This window comes from Schistocerca piceifrons, unplaced genomic scaffold (assembly GCF_021461385.2).
Source record: "Schistocerca piceifrons isolate TAMUIC-IGC-003096 unplaced genomic scaffold, iqSchPice1.1 HiC_scaffold_574, whole genome shotgun sequence".
In the NCBI taxonomy this organism is placed as follows: Eukaryota; Metazoa; Arthropoda; class Insecta; order Orthoptera; family Acrididae; genus Schistocerca; species Schistocerca piceifrons.
In genome coordinates, this window is record NW_025728815.1 from 181,254 (window position 1) to 207,837 (window position 26,584).

Here is a 26,584-nt window from a genome sequence, read left to right on the forward strand (position 1 = left end):
GCGTACAAAGATTTACTCTGCCACAACAATTCGCTACCACTGAGGTCCACAGCGATGACTGACGGGTGCTGCCGTCTTTCGTCTATCGTCATCTGTGATCTTGGCTCAGGCCCGAAAAGACACGCTATTTTGGAATTTTCGGTTCAAAGCATTACATTGGCCCATTTAAAATTGTGCTGCCCCCGGTGAGAATCGAACTCACGACCCCTGATTTACAAGACCAGTGCTCTGCCCCTGAGCTAAGGAGGCTGCTACAGCTTACACCTCTTTGCGATCGCTACAGCCCTCGAGAAAAATACATTTCAGAGTCCTGAAAATGCGTACAAAGATTTACTCTGCCACAACAATTCGCTACCACTGAGGTCCACAGCGATGACTGACGGGTGCTGCCGTCTTTCGTCTATCGTCATCTGTGATCTTGGCTCAGGCCCGAAAAGACACGCTATTTTGAAATTTTCGGTTCAAAGCATTACATTGGCCCATTTAAAATTGTGCTGCATCCTGTGAGAATCGAACTCACGACCCCTGGTTTACAAGACCAGTGCTCTGCCCCTGAGCTAAGGAGGCTGCTACAGCTTACACCTCTTTGCGATCGCTACAGCCCTCGAGAAAAATACATTTCAGAGTCCTGAAAATGCGTAGAAAGGTTTACTCTGCCACAACAATTCGCTACCACTGAGGTCCACAGCGATGACTGATGGGTGCTGCCGTCTTTCGTCTATCGTCATCTGTGATCTTGGCTCAGGCCCGAAAAGACACGCTATTTTGAAATTTTCGGTTCAAAGCATTACATTGGCCCATTTAAAATTGTGCTGCCCCCTGTGAGAATCGAACTCACGACCCCTGGTTTACAAGACCAGTGCTCTGCCCCTGAGCTAAGGAGGCTGCTACAGCTTACACCTCTTTGCGATCGCTACAGCCCTCGAGAAAAATACATTTCAGAGTCCTGAAAATGCGTACAAAGATTTACTCTGCCACAACAATTCGCTACCACTGAGGTCCACAGCGATGACTGACGGGTGCTGCCGTCTTTCGTCTATCGTCATCTGTGATCTTGGCTCAGGCCCGAAAAGACACGCTATTTTGAAATTTTCGGTTCAAAGCATTACATTGGCCCGTTTAAAATTGTGCTGCCCCCTGTGAGAATCGAACTCACGACCCCTGGTTTACAAGACCAGTGCTCTGCCCCTTTTTTTTTTTTTTTTTTTTTTTTTTTTTTTTTTTTTTTTTTTTTTGATTTTTTGACCTCCTGCACCCGAAGCAGGAATCATACCCCTTTTTTTTTTTTTTTTTTTTTTTTTCGCCTGGACGGGGGCTTGAACCCGGGACCCTTTGGTTGAAGGTCTAGCGCTCTACCGACTTTTTTTTTTTTTTTTTTTCGCCTTAACCACTTTTTTTTTTTTTTTTTTTTTTTTGCCTTATCCATTTTTTTTTTTTTTTTGTATTTCTTTCACTGTGTTGACCCAGTGCAGCTCGGGGGAGGCGCATTGGGCAGGGGTCGAAACCCGAGGCCTGGCCATGACGTCTCCCCCTCCCTGCACTGAAGCACAGTGGCACCAATACGTAGTAATTTCCCTTGGTTCAGAGTCTTATGATATTTATATGTGGACACGGGGCTTGTGATGCAGTGTCTATCCAAACAGGTAAAAGCTTGGCAGGAAAGCAAAATAAGTAAGAGCTAGCGAGAATGTCTTCCCTATCGTGAAGTGAGATCAGTATGCCCCTATACCGGTGCCATTAATGTAACTGGCGCAGGAGCGATCAATAGAAGTGGAAACTTAACCAATCCCCTGCTTTTCGAAGACAATACTAAGCATATTCGCAAAGTCCCTCTTAAGATGTGGGAGAGATTGTTGCGTCCAGTACTCATGAAGCATGTAACCAATAAACGAAATAAAATCGGAAATACCATCACCATCAACCACTGCAAAAATGTAACGGCCAAGAAGCCACATAATGGTATTGTTCTTTGTCCCGGGATAAAAAACCGTGTCCGGCCAGCAGAGAATATCAGTTGTAAATGCCGATTCCGAGCTCCTGGTGAGTAACGCCAATTGTCGGCGCAGCCAGTACCACATGCGAAGACGGTCAGCGCAGGTAAATCGGTGTTGGAGTGTATCAACACAACCACACGTTTGACAAAGCGGAGAGACACTTAAACCTATGCGATGAAGTCGTTCGTTCGTAGGAATCAGCTGGTGAACTACCTTATACCATAGGGAGGCAACAGGTGCTGAATGAACGGGTAAGCTAATATTCGTCCATATGTGACGCCAATTAAAACGGGGATATTGCAAAACAATCGGGATGGAAGAAGAAGACCTGTGCCATTTGTCAAGCAGTGTTCGCATAGTAAAAACAGGACGACGTTGGAAGTGGAGATCCAGATAACTAATCTCAATGTAGAAGTCCCGAACATGCCGTAGCTTCGCATTTAGAGGCCCTACGTTAATAGGCGGTGACAAGCTCGCAGGACGAACGACATGGAATAATCGCGAAGTAACAGTCGGGGACTCAGAAAATAAAAGATGGAGGGTGCGCTTAACATAAAGGGCCGCAGCCTTGACACGGACATCGGTGAACGACAAGCCGCCCGCAAGACGCGGCTTCGTAAGAACATCACAACGTAATTTAAAAATGTGTCCCCGCCAAATATATCTGTTGATAAGCTGGACCATTTTTGCACCCTGCATTCTTGGAAGCGGAAACAACTGAGCAACGTAAAATACTTTACATAAAACATAAGTGTCTAATACACGCTTTTTTTGCAGTAGCGGTATCGAACGCCATGAGTGTTCGAATAAAACACCTTGAAGCTTGGAAATGGCCACTTGCCAATTTTTTGCAGCCATACGAAGAGGACACCGTTCAAGATAGATGCCTAAATGTGTATGGTGTTCAACAGCCGTAACCCACGGAACAACCACATTTTCAAAGCCCCGCAAATTCAGAAGTTTGCTTTTACGGGGGTTGAGACGAGAACCGGAGGCCGCAGAAAATTTATCTAGTTCCATTTTCAACTGCGGCACTTCGGCGGCGGAACGAAGCAAAACAACCAAATCATCAGCATAAGCTGTTGCTGTCAGGGTAACCCCAGAAATCGTAAGACCACGAAGTGTCGAGTTGAGACGAGAGAGGAGTGGTTGAAGGGAGAGAGCATAAAGGGTCATGGATAAAGGGCTACCTTGCGGGACGCCACGTTTAATATCAATGACCTTCGTTAGCTGGCCATTAACGTCAATCTTAGCAGAAATACCAGTCGTCATATTCTTAAGTACCAGCAGCGCCTTTTCATTAAAACCGAGTCGGCGCAGCAGAAGCTCTAAAAACGAATGGGACACACGATCAAAAGCCTTACTAAAATCAACAAATAAAAGCGCACAGGAAATATTGGTGACAGCGACAATCGACACGACATCACGATACCCCGCCAGAGGAGTCAATATGGAGCGCCCTGGAAAGCAGCTTTGACAAGGAGTTATCACAGGTGTAAGCAAGAGGGATAGACGTGCATTAACAGCCCTAGCAGCCGTCTTATAATCAAAATTTAAAAGGGTTAAAGGACGAAAGTCACTAGCTGTCTTCAAACCAGCAGATTTTGGTATCAGGACAACCGTACCTCTCTTGAAATCGGCTGGAATTGTGCCACCATTCAAGATTTCATTTACAATATCCGTAAAAACAGGCCCTATAATAGTCCAAAAGCGAACAAAAAATTCCTTAGGAAGGCCATCCGGACCAGGAGATTTGTGAGATGGTGAACAAGCAATGAAAGCTGAAATTTCGTCTGCAGTAAAAGGAGCTAAAAATTCCACATTATGGTCCTCTGTTAAAACTGATGGGATAGCAGTTAAAATCTCGTCAACATCAAGCCGATCAGAATCAGCCACAGCATATAAGGTCTCATAGTAGCAGGTAAGTTCATGGGTTATTTGATTCTGTAAGGTAAGCCGGCAACCATCAGCTGCCATAAGGCCGTCAATCAATACACGTCGACGGTTCTTGTGGTGACGAAACAGGTGGTACATGGAAGTTATTTCATGTGCTAAGGTGGACGGCGGTTTAGATTTAATCTTCAATCCTTCCATCTGAAGCCGTTTAATACTAAGGAGCTTGGCTTTAATTTTCCGAATCTCAGAAAGGTGGGCACCTGTCATTCGAGAAGTATCATAAAGTTCGCGAAGCACCGAATAAAAATACTCAAAAGTCAGTTTCAGATCTCGCGCTCTATTATAACTGTAGGACATTAAAGTGCGACGTAGTTTTGGCTTCGCACAGTGGATCCACCAGTGAAGCTTAGACGGATAGTATCGCAGAGAACGTAAACACATGTCCCACGCCGTCTGTATTAGAGGTTCGATGTCAGGGTCATCGAGCAAGGAGACATTTAATTTCCACAGCGGCCGATAAAGTTTAAGAGGCTGACGCTCCAAATTAATTATAACCGCAAGGGCACAATGATCCGTAAAACTGGCTGGAATAACATCTACATTTAAAACAGAAACACTAAGGGGATCAGAAATATACAATCGGTCCAGTCGACTACTTGACGTGGCAGTAAAAAATGTAAATTTAACTAAAGTGGGGTGTTTAACCTCCCACGCATCGCGTAGTCGTAGTTGACGTACAAGAGAATGTAGCTCGAAACAATAATTAAAATGAGGCGATTGGTCCTTAGCTTGTAATACACAATTAAAATCACCCCCCAATATCAAAGTCGCAGGATTTTTGCGTAAAAGATAAATCAGATCCTCTTTATAAAAACGAGACCGTTCCTGCCGTTTGCTGGAACCAGAGGGGGCGTAAATATTAACCAAGGTTGTGTCAAATAACCGACAACCAATACCCCTTCCCGAGTCTAAGAGCTCAATTTCGGTAACGGGGATACCGTCACGAATTAGTAAGGCAGTACCTGTGGAAAACTCAGGCGCAAAATTTATAATAGTGCGAAAGCCAGGAACAAACAGGTGTGCAACGGAGACTTCCTGCAGGAAAACAACATCAGCTGCAGAGTCATAAATGAACTGCTGCAGAGACGCTAACTTCAGAGCAGATTGAATGCTATTTATATTTAAGGTAATAAACGTGTACGCCTGCAACATCAACAAAACAAAAGGGAAAATGAACCCTAATTACACCACATTAGAAGCAACGACATCCAGATCATCAACATCAGACATGGCAGAGGGTGATTGCCCGGAATCAACGGAATCAGAGTCATCCTTTGCATGCTTGTGTTTTTTCCGCACCGCGTGAAGATTGGGGGGCACTTTCACCCGACGGCGTATCTGATGCACACCAGATTCAAGAGCAGGTGGAGTGGGGGGTTCGAGATCAGGCACGTCAACCAAGGCATCCGAAGGATTAGCAGGGCGAGAGGAATCAGAAGAAGGAGCAAGCAAGGGGAAAACTGCATCAGGAACATCGGCACCGGCATCAGAAGGTGTAGGTATTGGAAGTGTAGGAGGTGGAGAGATAGGGTTGGAATCCGCTGAAGCGGAGCGCGCAGTTCTAGAAGCGATTTTCCGACAAACAGCTGTCTGCACCGAAGTGTCGTCAACATGTTGTGATGCCTGTGTCGGGGGGGATGTCAACACCACCGCGACCGAATGTTGGGGCTCTTGCGCCGACGGCGTGGCAGCAAGTTTGACGTCATCAGGCAAAGCAGGAGACACAGTGGGAACAGAATCCAAAACAAGCATGGTAGATTCCGGAAGTCTCTCGTCAGATCCGCAAACCGGCTGCGAAACAGCAGCTTCGTCATCAGTGCTACCGGTATCACTAGCACGACGGCGTTTGTTATTGGAAACAGACGGGATCGGTGTAGAAGCAGCCGATACATCTGGGCGAGTGGGTAACGGGGGAAAACCTGCATCAGAGGAAGGTGTCACCCGTTGTGAAGAATCTACTGCAGGAGGCTGACACGAGACAGTGGAGGAAGCTGCTGGCACAAGATCGGCAACCGTTAATTTGCGGCGTTGTGCTAGCCCATTTTTAAGCACAAACACCCGCTTAGGGCAATTAGCACGAACATGACCATTTTCATTACATAGAAAACACGTACCAACTTGCCCCTCATAAGTAAGATGAACACGATAACCACATACAACCAGATGGGACGGTATGTTCGACTTAATATGCATTTCAACCGATCTGACACCATTATAACATTGCAGCTTATGTTGTGCAGACCAACGTTCATTTCGAATTGACCGAACGGTACCATAACCAAGCAAAGCTTCCTTGAGGTAACTGTTTTCAACTTCAGGGGGTAAATTATAAACCCGAACTGTGGTATACGTAATTTCAGCATTTGAAACAGTAACACTGCTAACAGAACCATCTCTATGACGGAACGACACTTGCTCACCATGTTTAAGTAAAATCTTATCTAGCAAAACCGGGTTCAACAATTACACAAAAAAGCAGTAAAGTTCTGTGTCAAAATACGCCGTATGTACCTGGTCCGATGTAATGCCAATTGTATCCACAATCCATTCGTGAATTTCCAACGAAGTTGGTTGAACATTCCTGGTGGCCTTGTTAAACTGAAAACTGAGAGTACACTTCCGCGGAAACAACCGGGAAGCCATAACACTTAATAATGCGGCAAAAGCCGCTATACAACACAAGACACAACACAAACACTAAGGCGACGAAACAACGAAGAAAAGAAGACAAAGAAACGTCACACACAGAAAGTAAATAGTCACAACCCGAGGGAAACGGCGGATCGAATACACAGCACGTGCGATCGCTGTCGCGTCTCAAGCGGAACTGCCGCCCCTGAGCTAAGGAGGCTGCTACAGCTTACACGTCTTTGCGATCGCTACAGCCCTCGAGAAAAATACATTTCACAGTCCTGAAAATGCGTACAAAGATTTACTCTGCCACAACAATTCGCTACCACTGAGGTCCACAGCGATGACTGACGGGTGCTGCCGTCTTTCGTCTATCGTCATCTGTGATCTTGGCTCAGGCCTGAAAAGACACGCTATTTTGAAATTTTCGGTTCAAAGCATTACATTGGCCCATTTAAAATTGTGCTGCCCCCTGTGAGAATCGAACTCACGACCCCTGGTTTACAAGACCAGTGCTCTGCCCCTGAGCTAAGGAGGCTGCTACAGCTTACCCCTCTTTGCGATCGCTACAGCCCTCGAGAAAAATACATTTCAGAGTCCTGAAAATGCGTACAAAGATTTACTCTGCCACAACAATTCGCTACCACTGAGGTCCACAGCGATGACTGACGGGTGCTGCCGCCTTTCGTCTATCGTCATCTGTGATCTTGGCTCAGGCCCGAAAAGACACGCTATTTTGAAATTTTCGGTTCAAAGCATTACATTGGCCCATTTAAAATTGTGCTGCCCCCTGTGAGAATCGAACTCACGACCCCTGGTTTACAAGACCAGTGCTCTGCCCCTGAGCTAAGGAGGCTGCTACAGCTTACACCTCTTTGCGATCGCTACAGCCCTCGAGAAAAATACATTTCAGAGTCCTGAAAATGCGTACAAAGATTTACTCTGCCACAACAATTCGCTACCACTGAGGTCCACAGCGATGACTGACGGGTGCTGCCGTCTTTCGTCTATCGTCATCTGTGATCTTGGCTCAGGCCCGAAAAGACACGCTATTTTGAAATTTTCGGTTCAAAGCATTACATTGGCCCATTTAAAATTGTGCTGCCCCCTGTGAGAATCGAACTCACGACCCCTGGTTTACAAGACCAGTGCTCTGCCCCTAAGCTAAGGACGCTGCTACAGCTTACACCTCTTTGCGATCGCTACAGCCCTCGAGAAAAATACATTTCAGAGTCCTGAAAATGCGTACAAAGATTTACTCTGCCACAACAATTCGCTACCACTGAGGTCCACAGCGATGACTGACGGGTGCTGCCGTCTTTCGTCTATCGTCATCTGTGATCTTGGCTCAGGCCCGAAAAGACACGCTATTTTGAAATTTTCGGTTCAAAGCATTACATTGGCCCATTTAAAATTGTGCTGCCCCCTGTGAGAATCGAACTCACGACCCCTGGTTTACAAGACCAGTGCTCTGCCCCTGAGCTAAGGAGGCTGCTACAGCTTACACCTCTTTGCGATCGCTACAGCCCTCGAGAAAAATACATTTCAGAGTCCTGAAAATGCGTACAAAGATTTACTCTGCCACAACAATTCGCTACCACTGAGGTCCACAGCGATGACTGACGGGTGCTGCCGTCTTTCGTCTATCGTCATCTGTGATCTTGGCTCAGGCCCGAAAAGACACGCTATTTTGAAATTTTCGGTTCAAAGCATTACATTGGCCCATTTAAAATTGTGCTGCTCCCTGTGAGAATCGAACTCACGACCCCTGGTTTACAAGACCAGTGCTCTGCCCCTGAGCTAAGGAGGCTGCTACAGCTTACACCTCTTTGCGATCGCTACAGCCCTCGAGAAAAATACATTTCAGAGTCCTGAAAATGCGTACAAAGATTTACTCTGCCACAACAATTCGCTACCACTGAGGTCCACAGCGATGACTGACGGGTGCTGCCGTCTTTCGTCTATCGTCATCTGTGATCTTGGCTCAGGCCCGAAAAGACACGCTATTTTGAAATTTTCGGTTCAAAGCATTACATTGGCCCATTTAAAATTGTGCTGCCCCCTGTGAGAATCGAACTCACGACCCCTGGTTTACAAGACCAGTGCTCTGCCCCTGAGCTAAGGAGGCTGCTACAGCTTACACCTCTTTGCGATCGCTACAGCCCTTGAGAAAAATACATTTCAGAGTACTGAAAATGCGTACAAAGATTTACTCTGCCACAACAATTCGCTACCACTGAGGTCCACAGCGATGACTGACGGGTGCTGCCGTCTTTCGTCTATCGTCATCTGTGATCTTGGCTCAGGCCCGAAAAGACACGCTATTTTGAAATTTTCGGTTCAAAGCATTACATTGGCCCATTTAAAATTGTGCTGCACCCTGTGAGAATCGAACTCACGACCCCTGGTTTACAAGACCAGTGCTCTGCCCCTGAGCTAAGGAGGCTGCTACAGCTTACACCTCTTTGCGATCGCTACAGCCCTCGAGAGAAATACATTTCAGAGTCCTGAAAATGCGTACAAAGGTTTACTCTGCCACAACAATTCGCTACCACTGAGGTCCACAGCGATGACTGATGGGTGCTGCCGTCTTTCGTCTATCGTCATCTGTGATCTTGGCTCAGGCCCGAAAAGACACGCTATTTTGAAATTTTCGGTTCAAAGCATTACATTGGCCCATTTAAAATTGTGCTGCCCCCTGTGAGAATCGAACTCACGACCCCTGGTTTACAAGACCAGTGCTCTGCCCCTGAGCTAAGGAGGCTGCTGCAGCTTACACCTCTTTGCGATCGCTACAGCCCTCGAGAAAAATACATTTCAGAGTCCTGAAAATGCGTACAAAGATTTACTCTGCCACAACAATTCGCTACCACTGAGGTCCACAGCGATGACTGACGGGTGCTGCCGTCTTTCGTCTATCGTCATCTGTGATCTTGGCTCAGGCCCGAAAAGACACGCTATTTTGAAATTTTCGGTTCAAAGCATTACATTGGCCCATTTAAAATTGTGCTGCCCCCTGTGAGAATCGAACTCACGACCCCTGGTTTACAAGACCAGTGCTCTGCCCCTGAGCTAAGGAGGCTGCTACAGCTTACACCTCTTTGCGATCGCTACAGCCCTCGAGAAAAATACATTTCAGAGTCCTGAAAATGCGTACAAAGATTTACTCTGCCACAACAATTCGCTACCACTGAGGTCCACAGCGATGACTGACGGGTGCTGCCGTCTTTCGTCTATCGTCATCTGTGATCTTGGCTCAGGCCCGAAAAGACACGCTATTTTGAAATTTTCGGTTCAAAGCATTACATTGGCCCATTTAAAATTGTGCTGCCCCCTGTGAGAATCGAACTCACGACCCCTGGTTTACAAGACCAGTGCTCTGCCCCTGAGCTAAGGAGGCTACTACAGCTTACCCCTCTTTGCGATCGCTACAGCCCTCGAGAAAAATACATTTCAGAGTCCTGAAAATGCGTACAAAGATTTACTCTGCCACAACAATTCGCTACCACTGAGGTCCACAGCGATGACTGACGGGTGCTGCCGTCTTTCGTCTATCGTCATCTGTGATCTTGGCTCAGGCCCGAAAAGACACGCTATTTTGAAATTTTCGGTTCAAAGCATTACATTGGCCCATTTAAAATTGTGTTGCCCCCTGTGAGAATCGAACTCACGACCCCTGGTTTACAAGACCAGTGCTCTGCCCCTGAGCTAAGGAGGCTGCTACAGCTTACACCTCTTTGCGACCGCTACAGCCCTCGAGAAAAATACATTTCAGAGTCCTGAAAATGCGTACAAAGATTTACTCTGCCACAACAATTCGCTACCACTGAGGTCCACAGCGATGACTGACGGGTGCTGCCGTCTTTCGTCTATCGTCATCTGTGATCTTGGCTCAGGCCCGAAAAGACACGCTATTTTGAAATTTTCGGTTCAAAGCATTACATTGGCCCATTTAAAATTGTGCTGCCCCCTGTGAGAATCGAACTCACGACCCCTGGTTTACAAGACCAGTGCTCTGCCCCTTCTTTTTTTTTTTTTTTTTTTTTTTTTTTTTTTTTTTTTTTTTGAACGTTTTACGTCCGCGTATGCAGAGACAAGCAATGTCGTATGCTAGACGGATAGGGCGTCATTTTACTGTCAAATACTGTTGCTCTCTTATTGCACCGGTATTTGGTAACTGAGAACGCCCCTAGCTCCATTATGGCTGGCAAAATTTATAATCCGGTTCTTCTGGGCTACTTCAAGTGCGCTTGCTACTGGCTTTCCTGAGCTCACCCTACTCGCCTTGTCACAGCTCTGTCAAAGTGTGATGCTAACTAATAATGAGAAACTCTTAGCCACGCTCAATCTTACATGCCACCCCTTGGTTGTTGCCGTCGCTAGTAAGATGAGGGTAGACTGTCGCACAATTAAGCTGAATCTCCACTCACGGTGCACATATTCCGCAAAGACAACCTTGTTTTCCGTTGCATGCAAAATTACCGTCTGCGTTTTTATCGAATTCCACCTACGTACTTTACTGGTGCCGCATTCTTGATATATCCACGTGCTATAACAGGCGTTTACTCTTCATTGAGGAGCTGCAACCGGGACTGAGTTCCACCTACTCTTCAGCACGGTCAAAATGGCAGGGCTCGTCCGGGATTTGAACCCGGGACCTCCTGCACCCAAAGCAGGAATCATACCCCTTTTTTTTTTTTTTTTTTTTTTTTACAGTACTGAAATTAAAATCCTAAAACATGACTATATAATGTAGACTGCTGACTGAAATAAAGATTAAAACACGAAAACTTCAGTCCTGGTGTAGAGAAGAAACATACATAAAGGCGGCAAATCCAGAAACAGTATAAAAGAAAATGGCTCACACAGGTGACCTTAGCCAACACCCTCTCTTTCAAATGTCAGGCTAAGCATATTGGCAAAATCATCTCGGAGGCCTGGCAATCGCAAGCGCTGCCAGTAAGCAGTAAGCATGTACTGCCGAAACGCTAGGTGTCCATCCTCTCCATGACAACTGTTGACAAAATGTACGAAATGGCCAATCAACCACATGACGGTATGGAGCTTCGTCCGCGGAAAAAAGGAAGAATCGGGCCGGACGATGATGTCAATAGTATAAGCGGCTTCAGCAGACCTAGTGACAAAAGCAAGTTGTTTCCTGAGCCAACGCCAATTAGCAAGGTGCCCACAGCAGGTGAATCGATGTTCAAGGGTATCCAGGAGACCACACCGAGTACAGGTGTCCGTGTCAGAAAGACCAATACGGTGCAGTCGTACATTGGTGGGAACCAAATTATTTATTACCCTATACCACGTGGACGCCACGGCCATAGAGTGGATCGGCAGACTAACGTTCTTCCAGACGTTCCTCCAGGACACAGATGGAGACGCCAGTTCTATTGGATTGGGACCGGCCAGCCCCTCCCAGCGGGCAATCAAGCCCTTGGTCGTTGGCACCGGTCGCCGCAAGAAGACGTCACCGAGGTAACTCACCGCAATGTAAAATTCCCGAATGTGTTTCAACTTAAAATTTAGGCGTCCGACATCGACAGGTGGAGCAAGGCTCGCCGGACGCACAACAGTAAAAAGCCTGGATGTAATTGAAGTCACTTCTTGCGTAACAATTAGAGTCGTTCGGCGGACGTACAAAGCAGACGCCTTGCGAGTAATGTCAGAGAGGCCCAAGCCTCCGGAGAGACGCGGTTTCGTCATTACCTCGTAACGTAACTTGAATAGATGGCCCTTCCATATAAACCTGCTAGACAATTGGCGCAACCTTTTCGCCACCATCATGGGAAGTGGGAACAGCTGAGCAACATAATAAGCTTTACATAGAACGTAGGTGTCTAAAATTCTGACTTTTTGCAAAATGGTAGCAGAGCGCTGCTCATGGACCATCAGAGCCCCCTGTATCTTCTCGGTGACAGATTTCCAATTGAGAGCCGCCATTTTTAGAGGACACCGATCAATGATAATCCCCAAGGACGTATGGCGATCGACAAAAGTGGCCCAAGGGACGTCAGCATCGCGAAATCCTCGAATATCAAGGAACTTACATTTACCCTGATTGAGACGCGCTCCAGAGACACGACAGTATGCATCAACTGCCCCTTTCAACAACGGGATATCATCACGTTGACGGAGGAGAACAACGACATCATCCGCATATGCCTTAACAGAGAGCTTCCCACCAGAGAGGGACATACCCTGAAGCTTGAGAGCAATAGTCCGAAGCAGCGGTTCCAGGGACAATACGAATAAAGACATAGAGAGCGGACTACCCTGAGGCACTCCGCGGCGGATAGCAATGGGCGGCGTCAGCTGCCCATTGACTGACACCCGAGCTGTTATTCCCCTATACAAATTGCCAAGAACACCACGTGATGAAGCGTTAAAACCTATTGTACCTAAAACACGATCTAAAAACACATGACTGACGTGATCAAAAGCCTTATAAAAATCAAGGAAGGCAAAGGCACAATGTACGTTTGTAACCGCCGCAACCGAGACAACATCCCGATATTCGGCTACTGGTGTCAGAATAGATCTATCATGAAAACAACATTGATGTGCACCAATCACACCCCGAAGCAGAGAAGACAACCGGCTATTGAGCGCTCTAGCAGCTGTCTTATAGTCAAAATTCAGCAATGTGAGCGGACGAAGATTGGCAGCAGATAAACGACCAGAGGACTTCGGGATTAAAACAATTTTCCCTACTTTAAAATCGGCAGGCACATCCATCCCCCTGACAATCTCATTTAAAATCTGCGTAAAAATGTCACCCAAAAGAGGCCAAAAACGGAGATAAAATTCTTTAGGCAGGCCGTCTGGACCCGGCGATTTACTGGACGGAGAGCGAGCAATAAAATCGAAAACATCATCTACCTGGAACTCCCGGAGAAATTCGCCGTTCGCGTCAGGCGCGATCGTCGCAGTTAGATCCCCAAAGACATCATCCGAAAGAGACTCACCAGAATCATCGGCAGAATATAGACTAGTGTAATACTGATGAAGAGCACGAACCATTTCCTCCTGTGCAATAAGCTGTCGCCCATCAGCCACCGTAAGAGAAGAGATGAAGGAGCGACGACGACGAGTCTGATGCCGTAGCAGGTGGTACAAGGATGTCAGTTCACCTTCAACAAGAGAGTGAGGTTTCGACTTAACTCGCAGACCATCCATCTGTCGTCGTTTAAGGCTCAAGAGCTTGGCTTTAATACGACGAACATCATGGATCCGCAGTGGAGAGGTACCCGCCGCGTCATATAGTTCACGCAGGACAGAGTAGTAATATTCATACGTGTTCTTAAAATCACGCGTCCTAGCAGCACAGTAGAAAATCAAAGTCTGACGAATCTTGGGCTTGGCAAACGCAGTCCACCAAACCAGCAAGGAGGGGTATCGCGGGACAGAGCGAAGACATCGCTCCCACACGCCACTTATAACATCATCCATAGCACTGTCGGCAAGGTGGGAAACATTTAACATCCACTGGGAACGATAAAGTTTTGCAGGTTGGCGACTAAGATTTACAGTTGCAGTAAAAGCACAATGGTCAGAAAAACTAGTAGGAATAACATCGACAGAAAGAATTTTATCACATAAAAAATCAGATAAATAGAATCTGTCGAGTCTACTGCATGAGGACGCGGTAAAAAACGTATATTTCACCAGGGTTGGATATTTGTGTTCCCAAACATCACGCAGATGCATCGTACGAACTAAGTCATGTAAATCACGGCAATAATTAAAATTGGGGGACTGGTCTGCAGGGCGTAAAACACAATTAAAATCGCCTCCGAGCAGGAGACTCCGAGGACTCTGGCGCAAAAGATAAATAAGCTCTTCTTTATAAAAGCGCGAACGAGCCACAGTGTGACCCGAACCAGAGGGGGCATACAAAACAACGAGGCGGAGATCAAAAAGACGACAACCAATCCCACGGCCAGAGTCAAGGAATTCAATGTCAGTAATAGGAATGCCCTCTCGAAAGAAAAGAGCAGTTCCTGTTGAATATTCCGGCGCGACATTAAAAACAGTTTGAAATCCAGGTAGAGAGAGATCAGAAAACAACACTTCCTGCAAAAACACTACGTCCGCACAGGCGTCGTAAATAAACTGCCGCAAAGAGGCAATGCGAACGTCGGACTCAATACGGTTAACATTTAAGGTAAGAAAGGTGTATGCTTGAACCATAGAGAGAAAAGCGAGAAAACAAATCACCTACACCGACGCACCAGCGTCACAGTCCATAGCAGGGGTGACAGAGGCATCCGAGGGAGGGGGACTGCCACCCCGTTCCGCGGATCCCTTACGTTTCGGTTTTTTACGAACAGCATTAACGTTCGGCTGAACGCGTAACTTGCGTCGGCTGACGGGCAAGGAAACTTCAGCCGCCGGTGACGTAGGAGGGTCAAGTTCTGTATCCGACACCACCCGCGCCGGTCCACATGCGGGATCCGGGGTCGCGGGGGAAACATTCGACAAAACGGAATGGTCAACACCTGCACTAGCTTCCGGCAAACATGGACTGCACGGAGGCGAAACGTGAGCAGGAAGGTCCGAGGCCGCAGAGTTGGAAGGAAGCGGAGCAGCTCCGCTGGCAGAGGTATGGGGCAGCGAAACAGGAAGTTGTCGCGGCTCCACTTGTTGTGACATCGAAGTCGGTTCGGAAGACGGCGCCAACAGGCCCGACCGACGACCCGACTCGAGAGAAGCTGCGTCGGAGGCCGGAGGGGCGCCAGCAGCCGCCACCGGAACCGCTACCTCAGGAGGGCAGGGAGCAGCTACAGTACACAGTGGCTCGGAGGATGCCGGTCGCTCGGACTGGGGCATCTCAGGGAGATCCTCATCCGTACTATTTCCATCGTGTGGGCGACGCCTCTTATTATTCAAAAGTGGCACACCCACCTGAGGGACAGACGGAACAACATCAGATTTAGCACGCAAAGGAGGAAATTCTGTATCAGGGGTGCGCAAAACCTGTGGAGGGGCGCTACTACCACTGGACTGTGCTACACCAAGAGCAGAACCACCTGCAACGAGGTCAGCGACCGTTAACTTGCGACGCTGTTCGAGAGAATTTTTTAAAACAAAAACTCTCCGCGGACAGTCGGTACGCACGTGACCACTTTCATTGCACAAAAAACAGGTGCCCACCTGACCACTATATGTTACATGGACACGATATCCACCGATCTGCAGGTGAGATGGAATATTCTGCTTAACGTGCATTTCGACTGAACGAATACCACTGTAACATTGCAGGCGATGTTGGCTTGACCAGCGTTCAAGGCGAATGCTCTTTACATCACCATACTTCTGTAGACCCTCCTTAAGATAGACATTATCCACCTCCGGTGGAAGGTTGTAAACACGAACATTGGTATACGTGATGGAAGCATTGGAAAGCAGCACGGTACTTACAGAATCATCCCGATGCCGAAAGAGAACTTGATGACCATATCTAGAAAGAATTTTATGAACCTGAAGTGGGTCCATAAACTTAACAAAGAAAACGTACAGTTCGGTATCAAAATAAGCAGTGTGCACCTGATCCGAATGAACACCAAAGGTATCTACCAACCAATCATGAATCTCAAGAGAACTAGGTTGCACATGGCGGGTTGACTTGTCAAAAGCAAAACTAACTGTAGCCTGACGAGGAATAACCTGGGACGACATTTTCAAAATATGCGGTCGAAACTGCTACACAAAAAACACTGAAATAAGGACAGAAAGTAACACAAGGTACGAAACAACGACGGAGAAACACTCACAGAAGTTGCAACACAACACGTAAACAAAAACGATAGTCCACTATACGTAACGCTACGGCGGAGCGGAAGACTAGGCACGTCCACACTGCACGGCGTCTAAAGCGGAACTGCCCCTGAGCTAAGGAGGCTGCTACAGCTTACACCTCTTTGCGATCGCTACAGCCCTCGAGAAAAATACATTTCAGAGTCCTGAAAATGCGTACAAAGATTTACTCTGCCACAACAATTCGCTACCACTGAGGTCCACAGCGATGACTGACGGGTGCTGCCGTCTTTCGTCTATCGTCATCTGTGATCTTGGCTCAGGCCCGAAAAGACACGCTATTTTGAAATTTTCGGTTCAAAGCATTACATTGGCCCATTTAAAATTGTGCTGCCCCCTGTGAGAATCGAACTCACGACCCCTGGTTTACAAGACCAGTGCTCTGCCCCTGAGCTAAGGAGGCTGCTACAGCTTACACCTCTTTGCGATCGCTACAGCCCTCGAGAAAAATACATTTCAGAGTCCTGAAAATGCGTACAAAGATTTACTCTGCCACAACAATTCGCTACCACTGAGGTCCACAGCGATGACTGACGGGTGCTGCCGTCTTTCGTCTATCGTCATCTGTGATCTTGGCTCAGGCCCGAAAAGACACGCTATTTTGAAATTTTCGGTTCAATGCATTACATTGGCCCATTTAAAATTGTGCTGCCCCCTGTGAGAATCGAACTCACGACCCCTGGTTTACAAGACCAGTGCTCTGCCCCTGAGCTAAGGAGGCTGCTACAGCTTACACCTCTTTGCGATCGCTACAGCGCTCGAGAAAAATACATTTCAGAGTCCTGAAAATGCGTACAAAGATTTACTCTGCCACAACAATTCGCTACCACTGAGGTCCACAGCGATGACTGACGGGTGCTGCCGTCTTTCGTCTATCGTCATCTGTGATCTTGGCTCAGGACCGAAAAGACACGCTATTTTGAAATTTTCGGTTCAAAGCATTACATTGGCCCATTTAAAATTGTGCTGCCCCCTGTGAGAATCGAACTCACGACCCCTGGTTTACAAGACCAGTGCTCTGCCCCTGAGCTAAGGAGGCTGCTACAGCTTACACCTCTTTGCGATCGCTACAGCCCTCGAGAAAAATACATTTCAGAGTCCTGAAAATGCGTACAAAGATTTACTCTGCCACAACAATTCGCTACCACTGAGGTCCACAGCGATGACTGACGGGTGCTGCCGTCTTTCGTCTATCGTCATCTGTGATCTTGGCTCAGGCCCGAAAAGACACGCTATTTTGAAATTTTCGGTTCAAAGCATTACATTGGCCCATTTAAAATTGTGCTGCCCCCTGTGAGAATCGAACTCACGACCCCTGGTTTACAAGACCAGTGCTCTGCCCCTGAGCTAAGGAGGCTGCTACAGCTTACACCTCTTAGCGATCGCTACAGCCCTCGAGAAAAATACATTTCAGAGTCCTGAAAATGCGTACAAAGATTTACTCTGCCACAACAATTCGCTACCACTGAGGTCCACAGCGATGACTGACGGGTGCTGCCGTCTTTCGTCTATCGTCATCTGTGATCTTGGCTCAGGCCCGAAAAGACACGCTATTTTGAAATTTTCGGTTCAAAGCATTACATTGGCCCATTTAAAATTGTGCTGCCCCCTGTGAGAATCCAACTCACGACCCCTGGTTTACAAGACCAGTGCTCTGCCCCTTTTTTTTTTTTTTTTTTTTTTTTTTTTTATACTCTACCACTCGAACGAATATATCTATTGAAAAAAAATATTAAAGAATATCCACCACACAGCCACTTCAAAAGAAGTACAGTACTGAAATTAAAATCCTAAAACATGACTATATAATGTAGACTGCTTACTGAAATAACGGTTAAAATACGAAAACTTCAGTCCTGGTGTAGAGAAGAAACATACATAAAGGCGGCAAATTCAGAAACAGTATAAAAGAAAATGGCTCACACAGGTGACCTTAGCCAACACCCTCTCTTTCAAATGTCAGGCTAAGCATATTGGCAAAATCATCTCGGAGGCCTGGCAATCGCAAGCGCTGCCAGTAAGCAGTAAGCATGTACTGCCGAAACGCTAGGTGTCCATCCTCTTCATGACAACTGTTGACAAAATGTACGAAATGGCCAATCAACCACATGACGGTATGGAGCTTCGTCCGCGGAAAAAAGGAAGAATCGGGCCGGACGATGATGTCAATAGTATAAGCGGCTTCAGCAGACCTAGTGACAAAAGCAAGTTGTTTCCTGAGCCAACGCCAATTAGCAAGGTGCCCACAGCAGGTGAATCGATGTTCAAGGGTATCCAGGAGACCACACCGAGTACAGGTGTCCGTGTCAGAAAGACCAATACGGTGCAGTCGTACATTGGTGGGAACCAAATTATTTATTACCCTATACCACGTGGACGCCACGGCCATAGAGTGGATCGGCAGACTAACGTTCTTCCAGACGTTCCTCCAGGACACAGATGGAGACGCCAGTTCTATTGGATTGGGACCGGCCAGCCCCTCCCAGCGGGCAATCAAGCCCTTGGTCGTTGGCACCGGTCGCCGCAAGAAGACGTCACCGAGGTAACTCACCGCAATGTAAAATTCCCGAATGTGTTTCAACTTAAAATTGAGGCGTCCGACATCGACAGGTGGAGCAAGGCTCGCCGGACGCACAACAGTAAAAAGCCTGGATGTAATTGAAGTCACTTCTTGCGTAACAATTAGAGTCGTTCGGCGGACGTACAAAGCAGACGCCTTGCGAGTAATGTCAGAGAGGCCCAAGCCTCCGGAGAGACGCGGTTTCGTCATTACCTCGTAACGTAACTTGAATAGGTGGCCCTGCCACATAAACCTGCTAGACAATTGGCGCAACCTTTTCGCCACCATCATGGGAAGTGGGAACAGCTGAGCAACATAATAAGCTTTACATAGGACGTAGGTGTCTAAAATTCTGACTTTTTGCAAAATGGTAGCAGAGCGCTGCTCATGGACCATCAGAGCCCCCTGTATCTTCTCGGTGACAGATTTCCAATTGAGAGCCGCCATTTTTAGAGGACACCGATCAATGATAATCCCCAAGGACGTATGGCGATCGACAAAAGTGGCCCAAGGGACGTCAGCATCGCGAAATCCTCGAATATCAAGGAACTTACATTTACCCTGATTGAGACGCGCTCCAGAGACACGACAGTATGCATCAACTGCCCCTTTCAACAACGGGATATCATCTCGTTGACGGAGGAGAACAACGACATCATCCGCATATGCCTTAACCGAGAGCTTCCCACCAGAGAGGGACATACCCTGAAGCTTGAGAGCAATAGTCCGAAGCAGCGGTTCCAGGGACAAAACGAATAAAGACATAGAGAGCGGACTACCCTGAGGCACTCCGCGGCGGATAGCAATGGGCGGCGTCAGCTGCCCATTGACTGACACCCGAGCTGTTATTCCCCTGTACAAATTGCCAAGAACACCACGTGATGAAGCGTTAAAACCTATTGTACCTAAAACACGATCTAAAAACACATGACTGACGTGATCAAAAGCCTTATAAAAATCAAGGAAGGCAAAGGCACAATGTACGTTTGTAACCGCCGCAACCGAGACAACATCCCGATATTCGGCTACTGGTGTCAGAATAGATCTATCATGAAAACAACATTGATGTGCACCAATCACACCCCGAAGCAGAGAAGACAGCCGGCTATTGAGCGCTCTAGCAGCTGTCTTATAGTCAAAATTCAGCAATGTGAGCGGACGAAGATTGGCAGCAGATAAACGACCAGAGGACTTCGGAATTAAAACAATTTTCCCTACTTTAAAATCGGCAGGCACATCCATCCCTCTGACAATCTCATTTAAAATCTGCGTAAAAATGCCACCCAAAAGAGGCCAAAAACGGAGATAAAATTCTTTAGGCAGGCCGTCTGGACCCGGCGATTTACTGGACGGAGAGCGAGCAATAAAATCGAAAACATCATCTACCTGGAACTCCCGGAGAAATTCGCCGTTCGCGTCAGGCGCGATCGTCGCAGTTAGATCCCCAAAGACATCATCCGAAAGAGACTCACCAGAATCATCGGCAGAATAGAGACTAGTGTAATACTGATGAAGAGCACGAACCATTTCCTCCTGTGCACTAAGCTGTCGCCCATCATCCACCGTAAGAGAAGAGATGAAGGAGCGACGACGACGAGTCTGATGCCGTAGCAGGTGGTACAAGGATGTCAGTTCACCTTCAACAAGAGAGTGAGGTTTCGACTTAACTCGCAGACCATCCATCTGTCGTCGTTTAAGGCTCAAGAGCTTGGCTTTAATACGACGAACATCATGGATCCGCAGTGGAGAGGTACCCGCCGCGTCATATAGTTCACGCAGGACAGAGTAGTAATATTCATACGTGTTCTTAAAATCACGCGTCCTAGCAGCACAGTAGAAAATCAAAGTCTGACGAATCTTGGGCTTGGCAAACGCAGTCCACCAAACCAGCAAGGAAGGGTATCGCGGGACAGAGCGAAGACATCGCTCCCACACGCCACTTATAACATCATCCATAGCACTGTCGGCAAGGTGGGAAACATTTAACATCCACTGGGAACGATAAAGTTTTGCAGGTTGGCGACTAAGATTTACAGTTGCAGTAAAAGCACAATGGTCAGAAAAACTAGTAGGAATAACATCGACAGAAAGAATTTTATCACATAAAAAATCAGATAAATAGAATCTGTCGAGTCTACTGCATGAGGACGCGGTAAAAAACGTATATTTCACCAGGGTTGGATATTTGTGTTCCCAAACATCACGCAGATGCATCGTACGAACTAAGTCATGTAAATCACGGCAATAATTAAAATTGGGGGACTGGTCTGCAGGGCGTAAAACACAATTAAAATCGCCTCCGAGCAGGAGACTCCGAGGACTCTGGCGCAAAAGATAAATAAGCTCTTCTTTATAAAAGCGCGATCGAGCCACAGTGTGACCCGAACCAGAGGGGGCATACAAAACAACGAGGCGGAGATCAAAAAGACGACAACCAATCCCACGGCCAGAGTCAAGGAATTCAATGTCAGTAATAGGAATGCCCTCTCGAAAGAAAAGAGCAGTTCCTGTTGAATATTCCGGCGCGACATTAAAAACAGTTTGAAATCCAGGTAGAGAGAGATCAGAAAACAACACTTCCTGCAAAAACACTACGTCCGCACAGGCGTCGTAAATAAACTGCCGCAAAGAGGCAATGCGAACGTCGTACTCAATACGGTTACCATTTAAGGTAAGAAAGGTGTATGCTTGAACCATAGAGAGAAAAGCGAGAAAACAAATCACCTACACCGACGCACCAGCGTCACAGTCCATAGCAGGGGTGACGGAGGCATCCGAGGGAGGGGGACTGCTACCCCGTTCCGCGGATCCCTTACGTTTCGGTTTTTTACGAACAGCATTAACGTTCGGCTGAACGCGTAACTTGCGTCGGCTGACGGGCAAGGAAACTTCAGCCGCCGGTGACGTAGGAGGGTTAAGTTCTGTATCCACACCACCCGCGCCGGTCCACATGCGGGATCCGGGGTCGCGGGGGAAACATCCGACAAAACGGAATGGTCAACACCTGCACTAGCTTCCGGCAAACATGGACTGCACGGAGGCGAAACGTGAGCAGGAAGGTCCGAGGCCGCAGAGTTGGAAAGAAGCGGAGCAGCTCCGCTGGCAGAGGTATGGGGCAGCGAAGCAGGAAGTTGTCGCGGCTCCACTTGTTGTGACATCGAAGTCGGTTCGGAAGACGGCGCCAACAGGCCCGACCGACGACCCGACTCGAGAGAAGCTGCGTCGGAGGCCGGAGGGGCGCCAGCAGCCGCCACCGGAACCGCTACCTCAAGAGGGCAGGGAGCAGCTACAGTACACAGTGGCTCGGAGGATGCCGGTCGCTCGGACTGGGGCATCTCAGGGAGATCCTCATCCGTACTATTTCCATCGTGTGGGCGACGCCTCTTATTATTCAAAAGTGGCACACCCACCTGAGGGACAGACGGAACAACATCAGATTTAGCACGCAAAGGAGGAAATTCTGTATCAGGGGTGCGCAAAACCTGTGGCGGGGCGCTACTACCACTGGACTGTGCTACACCAAGAGCAGAACCACCTGCAACGAGGTCAGCGACCGTTAACTTGCGACGCTGTTCGAGAGAATTTTTTAAAACAAAAACTCTCCGCGGACAGTCGGTACGCACGTGACCACTTTCATTGCACAAAAAACAGGTGCCAACCTGACCACTATATGTTACATGGACACGATATCCACCGATCTGCAGGTGGGATGGAATATTCTGCTTAACGTGCATTTCGACTGAACGAATACCACTGTAACATTGCAGGCGATGTTGGCTTGACCAGCGTTCAAGGCGAATGCTCTTTACATCACCATACTTCTGTAGACCCTCCTTAAGATAGACATTATCCACCTCCGGTGGAAGGTTGTAAACACGAACATTGGTATACGTGATGGAAGCATTGGAAAGCAGCACGGTACTTACAGAATCATCCCGATGTCGAAAGAGAACTTGATGACCATATTTAGAAAGAATTTTATCAACCTGAAGTGGCTCCATAAACTTAACAAAGAAAACATACAGTTCGGTATCAAAATAAGCAGTGTGCACCTGATCCGAATGAACACCAAAGGTATCTACCAACCAATCATGAATCTCAAGAGAACTAGGTTGCACATGGCGGGTGGACTTGTCAAAAGCAAAACTAACTGTAGCCTGACGAGGAATAACCTGGGACGACATTTTCAAAATATGCGGTCGAAACCGCTACACAAAAAACACTGAAATAAGGACAGAAAGTAACACAAGGTACGAAACAACGACGGAGAAACACTCACAGAAGTTGCAACACAACACGTAAACAAAAACGATAGTCCACTATACGTAACGCTACGGCGGAGCGGAAGACTAGGCACGTCCACACTGCACGGCGTCTAAAGCGGAACTGCCTGAGCTAAGGAGGCTGCTACAGCTTACACCTCTTTGCGATCGCTACAGCCCTCGAGAAAAATACATTTCAGAGTCCTGAAAATGCGTACAAAGATTTACTCTGCCACAACAATTCGCTACCACTGAGGTCCACAGCGATGACTGACGGGTGCTGCCGTCTTTCGTCTATCGTCATCTGTGATCTTGGCTCAGGCCCGAAAAGACACGCTATTTTGAAATTTTCGGTTCAAAGCATTACATTGGCCCATTTAAAATTGTGCTGCCCCCTGTGAGAATCGAACTCACGACCCCTGGTTTACAAGACCAGTGCTCTGCCCCTGAGCTAAGGAGGCTGCTACAGCTTACACCTCTTTGCGATCGCTACAGCCATAGAGAAAAATACATTTCAGAGTCCTGAAAATGCGTACAAAGATTTACTCTGCCACAACAATTCGCTACCACTGAGGTCCACAGCGATGACTGACGGGTGCTGCCGTCTTTCGTCTATCGTCATCTGTGATCTTGGCTCAGGCCCGAAAAGACACGCTATTTTGAAATTTTCGGTTCAAAGCATTACATTGGCCCATTTAAAATTGTGCTGCCCCCTGTGAGAATCGAACTCACGACCCCTGGTTTACAAGACCAGTGCTCTGCCCCTGAGCTAAGGAGGCTGCTACAGCTTACACCTCTTTGCGATCGCTACAGCCCTCGAGAAAAATACATTTCAGAGTCCTGAAAATGCGTACAAAGATTTACTCTGCCACAACAATTCGCTACCACTGAGGTCCACAGCGATGACTGACGGGTGCTGCCGTCTTTCGTCTATCGTCATCTGTGATCTTGGCTCAGGCCCGAAAAGACACGCTATTTTGAAATTTTCGGTTCAAAGCATTACATTGGCCCATTTAAAATTGTGCTGCCCCCTGTGAGAATCGAACTCACGACCCCTGGTTTACAAGACCAGTGCTCTGCCTCTTTTTTTTTTTTTTTTTTTTTTTTTTTTTTAGCATTTGCAACGTTCTGTACCTAAAGCTTGGCAATCACCTTCATACGTCGGACCAGACGGTCATTTCTTTACACCAAGTATGAAATTCACTTTACACTGACCGGCAGCTTTTTGCGCTGACTCAGCCACCTACGTGCGACCAGTTTGCACAAAACGCTAGGGCTCGTCCGGGATTTGAACCCGGGACCTCCTGCACCCCAAGCAGGAATCATACCCCTTTTTTTTTTTTTTTTTTTTTTTTTTTTTTTTTTTTTTTTTGAAGCAGACACTCTACCACTCGAAACGAATATATCTATTGAAAAAAATATTAAAGAATATCCACCACACAGCCACTTCAAAAGAAGTGCAGTACTGAAATTAAAATCCTAAAATGACTATATAATGTAGACTGCTTACTGAAATAAAGGTTAAAAAACGAAAACTTCAGTCCTGGTGTAGAGAAGAAACATACATAAAGGCGGCAAATTCAGAAACAGTATAAAAGAAAATGGCTCACACAGGTGACCTTAGCCAACACCCTCTCTTTCAAATGTCAGGCTAAGCATATTGGCAAAATCATCTCGGAGGCCTGGCAATCGCAAGCGCTGCCAGTAAGCAGTAAGCATGTACTGCCGAAACGCTAGGTGTCCATCCTCTTCATGACAACTGTTGACAAAATGTACGAAATGGCCAATCAACCACATGACGGTATGGAGCTTCGTCCGCGGAAAAAAAGGAAGAATCGGGCCGGACGATGATGTCAATAGTATAAGCGGCTTCAGCAGACCTAGTGACAAAAGCAAGTTGTTTCCTGAGCCAACGCCAATTAGCAAGGTGCCCACAGCAGGTGAATCGATGTTCAAGGGTATCCAGGAGACCACACCGAGTACAGGTGTCCGTGTCAGAAAGACCAATACGGTGCAGTCGTACGTTGGTGGGAACCAAATTATTTATTACCCTATACCACGTGGACGCCACGGCCATAGAGTGGATCGGCAGACTAACGTTCTTCCAGACGTTCCTCCAGGACACGGATGGGGACGCCAGTTCTATTGGATTGGGACTGGCCAGCCCCTCCCAACGGGCAATCAAGCTCTTGGTCGTTGGCACCGGTCGCCGCAAGAAGACGTCACCGAGGTAACTCACCGCAATGTAAAATTCCCGAATGTGTTTCAACTTAAAATTTAGGCGTCCGACATCGACAGGTGGAGCAAGGCTCGCCGGACGCACAACAGTAAAAAGCCTGGATGTAATTGAAGTCACTTCTTGCGTAACAATTAGAGTCGTTCGGCGGACGTACAAAGCAGACGCCTTGCGAGTAATGTCAGAGAGGCCCAAGCCTCCGGAGAGACGCGGTTTCGTCATTACCTCGTAACGTAACTTGAATAGATGGCCCTTCCATATAAACCTGCTAGACAATTGGCGCAACCTTTTCGCCACCATCATGGGAAGTGGGAACAGCTGAGCAACATAATAAGCTTTACATAGGACGTAGGTGTCTAAAATTCTGACTTTTTGCAAAATGGTAGCAGAGCGCTGCTCATGGACCATCAGAGCCCCCTGTATCTTCTCGGTGACAGATTTCCAATTGAGAGCCGCCATTTTTAGAGGACACCGATCAATGATAATCCCCAAGGACGTATGGCGATCGACAAAAGTGGCCCAAGGGACGTCAGCATCGCGAAATCCTCGAATATCAAGGAACTTACATTTACCCTGATTGAGACGCGCTCCAGAGACACGACAGTATGCATCAACTGCCCCTTTCAACAACGGGATATCATCTCGTTGACGGAGGAGAAAAAATGGTTCAAATGGCTCTGAGCACTATGGGACTCAACTGCTGTGGTCATAAGTCCCCTAGAACTTAGAACTACTTAAACCTAACTAACCTAAGGACATCACACACATCCATGCCCGAGGCAGGATTCGAACCTGCGACCGTAGCGGTCGTGCGGTTCCAGACTGTAGCGCCTTTAACCGCTCGGCCACTCCGGCCGGCTGACGGAGGAGAACAACGACATCATCCGCATATGCCTTAACCGAGAGCTTCCCACCAGAGAGGGACATACCCTGAAGCTTGAGAGCAATAGTCCGAAGCAGCGGTTCCAGGGACAAAACGAATAAAGACATAGAGAGCGGACTACCCTGAGGCACTCCGCGGCGGATAGCAATGGGCGGCGTCAGCTGCCCATTGACTGACACCCGAGCTGTTATTCCCCTGTACAAATTGCCAAGAACACCCCGTGATGAAGCGTTAAAA

The 26,584-nt window shown here is 47.5% G+C and overlaps 20 non-coding genes across 20 annotated transcripts; all 20 read right to left on the reverse strand.

The window, feature by feature from the left end:
• Nucleotides 1-177: 177 nt before the first annotated feature.
• Trnat-ugu lies at nt 178-249 on the reverse strand. The gene has a single exon. It is a non-coding gene; the product is annotated as a tRNA-Thr (tRNA).
• A 246-nt stretch (nt 250-495) lies between these two features.
• Nucleotides 496-567, reverse strand: Trnat-ugu. Its single transcript has one exon. It is a non-coding gene; the product is annotated as a tRNA-Thr (tRNA).
• A 246-nt stretch (nt 568-813) lies between these two features.
• On the reverse strand, nt 814-885 carry Trnat-ugu. The gene has a single exon. It is a non-coding gene; the product is annotated as a tRNA-Thr (tRNA).
• A 6,162-nt stretch (nt 886-7,047) lies between these two features.
• Trnat-ugu lies at nt 7,048-7,119 on the reverse strand. Its single transcript has one exon. It is a non-coding gene; the product is annotated as a tRNA-Thr (tRNA).
• A 246-nt stretch (nt 7,120-7,365) lies between these two features.
• On the reverse strand, nt 7,366-7,437 carry Trnat-ugu. Its single transcript has one exon. It is a non-coding gene; the product is annotated as a tRNA-Thr (tRNA).
• Nucleotides 7,438-7,683: 246 nt separating this feature from the next.
• Nucleotides 7,684-7,755, reverse strand: Trnat-ugu. Its single transcript has one exon. It is a non-coding gene; the product is annotated as a tRNA-Thr (tRNA).
• A 246-nt stretch (nt 7,756-8,001) lies between these two features.
• On the reverse strand, nt 8,002-8,073 carry Trnat-ugu. The gene has a single exon. It is a non-coding gene; the product is annotated as a tRNA-Thr (tRNA).
• A 246-nt stretch (nt 8,074-8,319) lies between these two features.
• Nucleotides 8,320-8,391, reverse strand: Trnat-ugu. The gene has a single exon. It is a non-coding gene; the product is annotated as a tRNA-Thr (tRNA).
• A 246-nt stretch (nt 8,392-8,637) lies between these two features.
• On the reverse strand, nt 8,638-8,709 carry Trnat-ugu. Its single transcript has one exon. It is a non-coding gene; the product is annotated as a tRNA-Thr (tRNA).
• Nucleotides 8,710-8,955: 246 nt separating this feature from the next.
• On the reverse strand, nt 8,956-9,027 carry Trnat-ugu. The gene has a single exon. It is a non-coding gene; the product is annotated as a tRNA-Thr (tRNA).
• Nucleotides 9,028-9,273: 246 nt separating this feature from the next.
• On the reverse strand, nt 9,274-9,345 carry Trnat-ugu. Its single transcript has one exon. It is a non-coding gene; the product is annotated as a tRNA-Thr (tRNA).
• Nucleotides 9,346-9,591: 246 nt separating this feature from the next.
• Trnat-ugu lies at nt 9,592-9,663 on the reverse strand. The gene has a single exon. It is a non-coding gene; the product is annotated as a tRNA-Thr (tRNA).
• A 246-nt stretch (nt 9,664-9,909) lies between these two features.
• On the reverse strand, nt 9,910-9,981 carry Trnat-ugu. Its single transcript has one exon. It is a non-coding gene; the product is annotated as a tRNA-Thr (tRNA).
• Nucleotides 9,982-10,227: 246 nt separating this feature from the next.
• Nucleotides 10,228-10,299, reverse strand: Trnat-ugu. Its single transcript has one exon. It is a non-coding gene; the product is annotated as a tRNA-Thr (tRNA).
• Nucleotides 10,300-16,737: 6,438 nt separating this feature from the next.
• Nucleotides 16,738-16,809, reverse strand: Trnat-ugu. Its single transcript has one exon. It is a non-coding gene; the product is annotated as a tRNA-Thr (tRNA).
• Nucleotides 16,810-17,055: 246 nt separating this feature from the next.
• On the reverse strand, nt 17,056-17,127 carry Trnat-ugu. The gene has a single exon. It is a non-coding gene; the product is annotated as a tRNA-Thr (tRNA).
• Nucleotides 17,128-17,373: 246 nt separating this feature from the next.
• Nucleotides 17,374-17,445, reverse strand: Trnat-ugu. The gene has a single exon. It is a non-coding gene; the product is annotated as a tRNA-Thr (tRNA).
• A 246-nt stretch (nt 17,446-17,691) lies between these two features.
• Trnat-ugu lies at nt 17,692-17,763 on the reverse strand. The gene has a single exon. It is a non-coding gene; the product is annotated as a tRNA-Thr (tRNA).
• A 5,854-nt stretch (nt 17,764-23,617) lies between these two features.
• Nucleotides 23,618-23,689, reverse strand: Trnat-ugu. Its single transcript has one exon. It is a non-coding gene; the product is annotated as a tRNA-Thr (tRNA).
• Nucleotides 23,690-23,935: 246 nt separating this feature from the next.
• Nucleotides 23,936-24,007, reverse strand: Trnat-ugu. Its single transcript has one exon. It is a non-coding gene; the product is annotated as a tRNA-Thr (tRNA).
• Nucleotides 24,008-26,584: the final 2,577 nt, after the last annotated feature.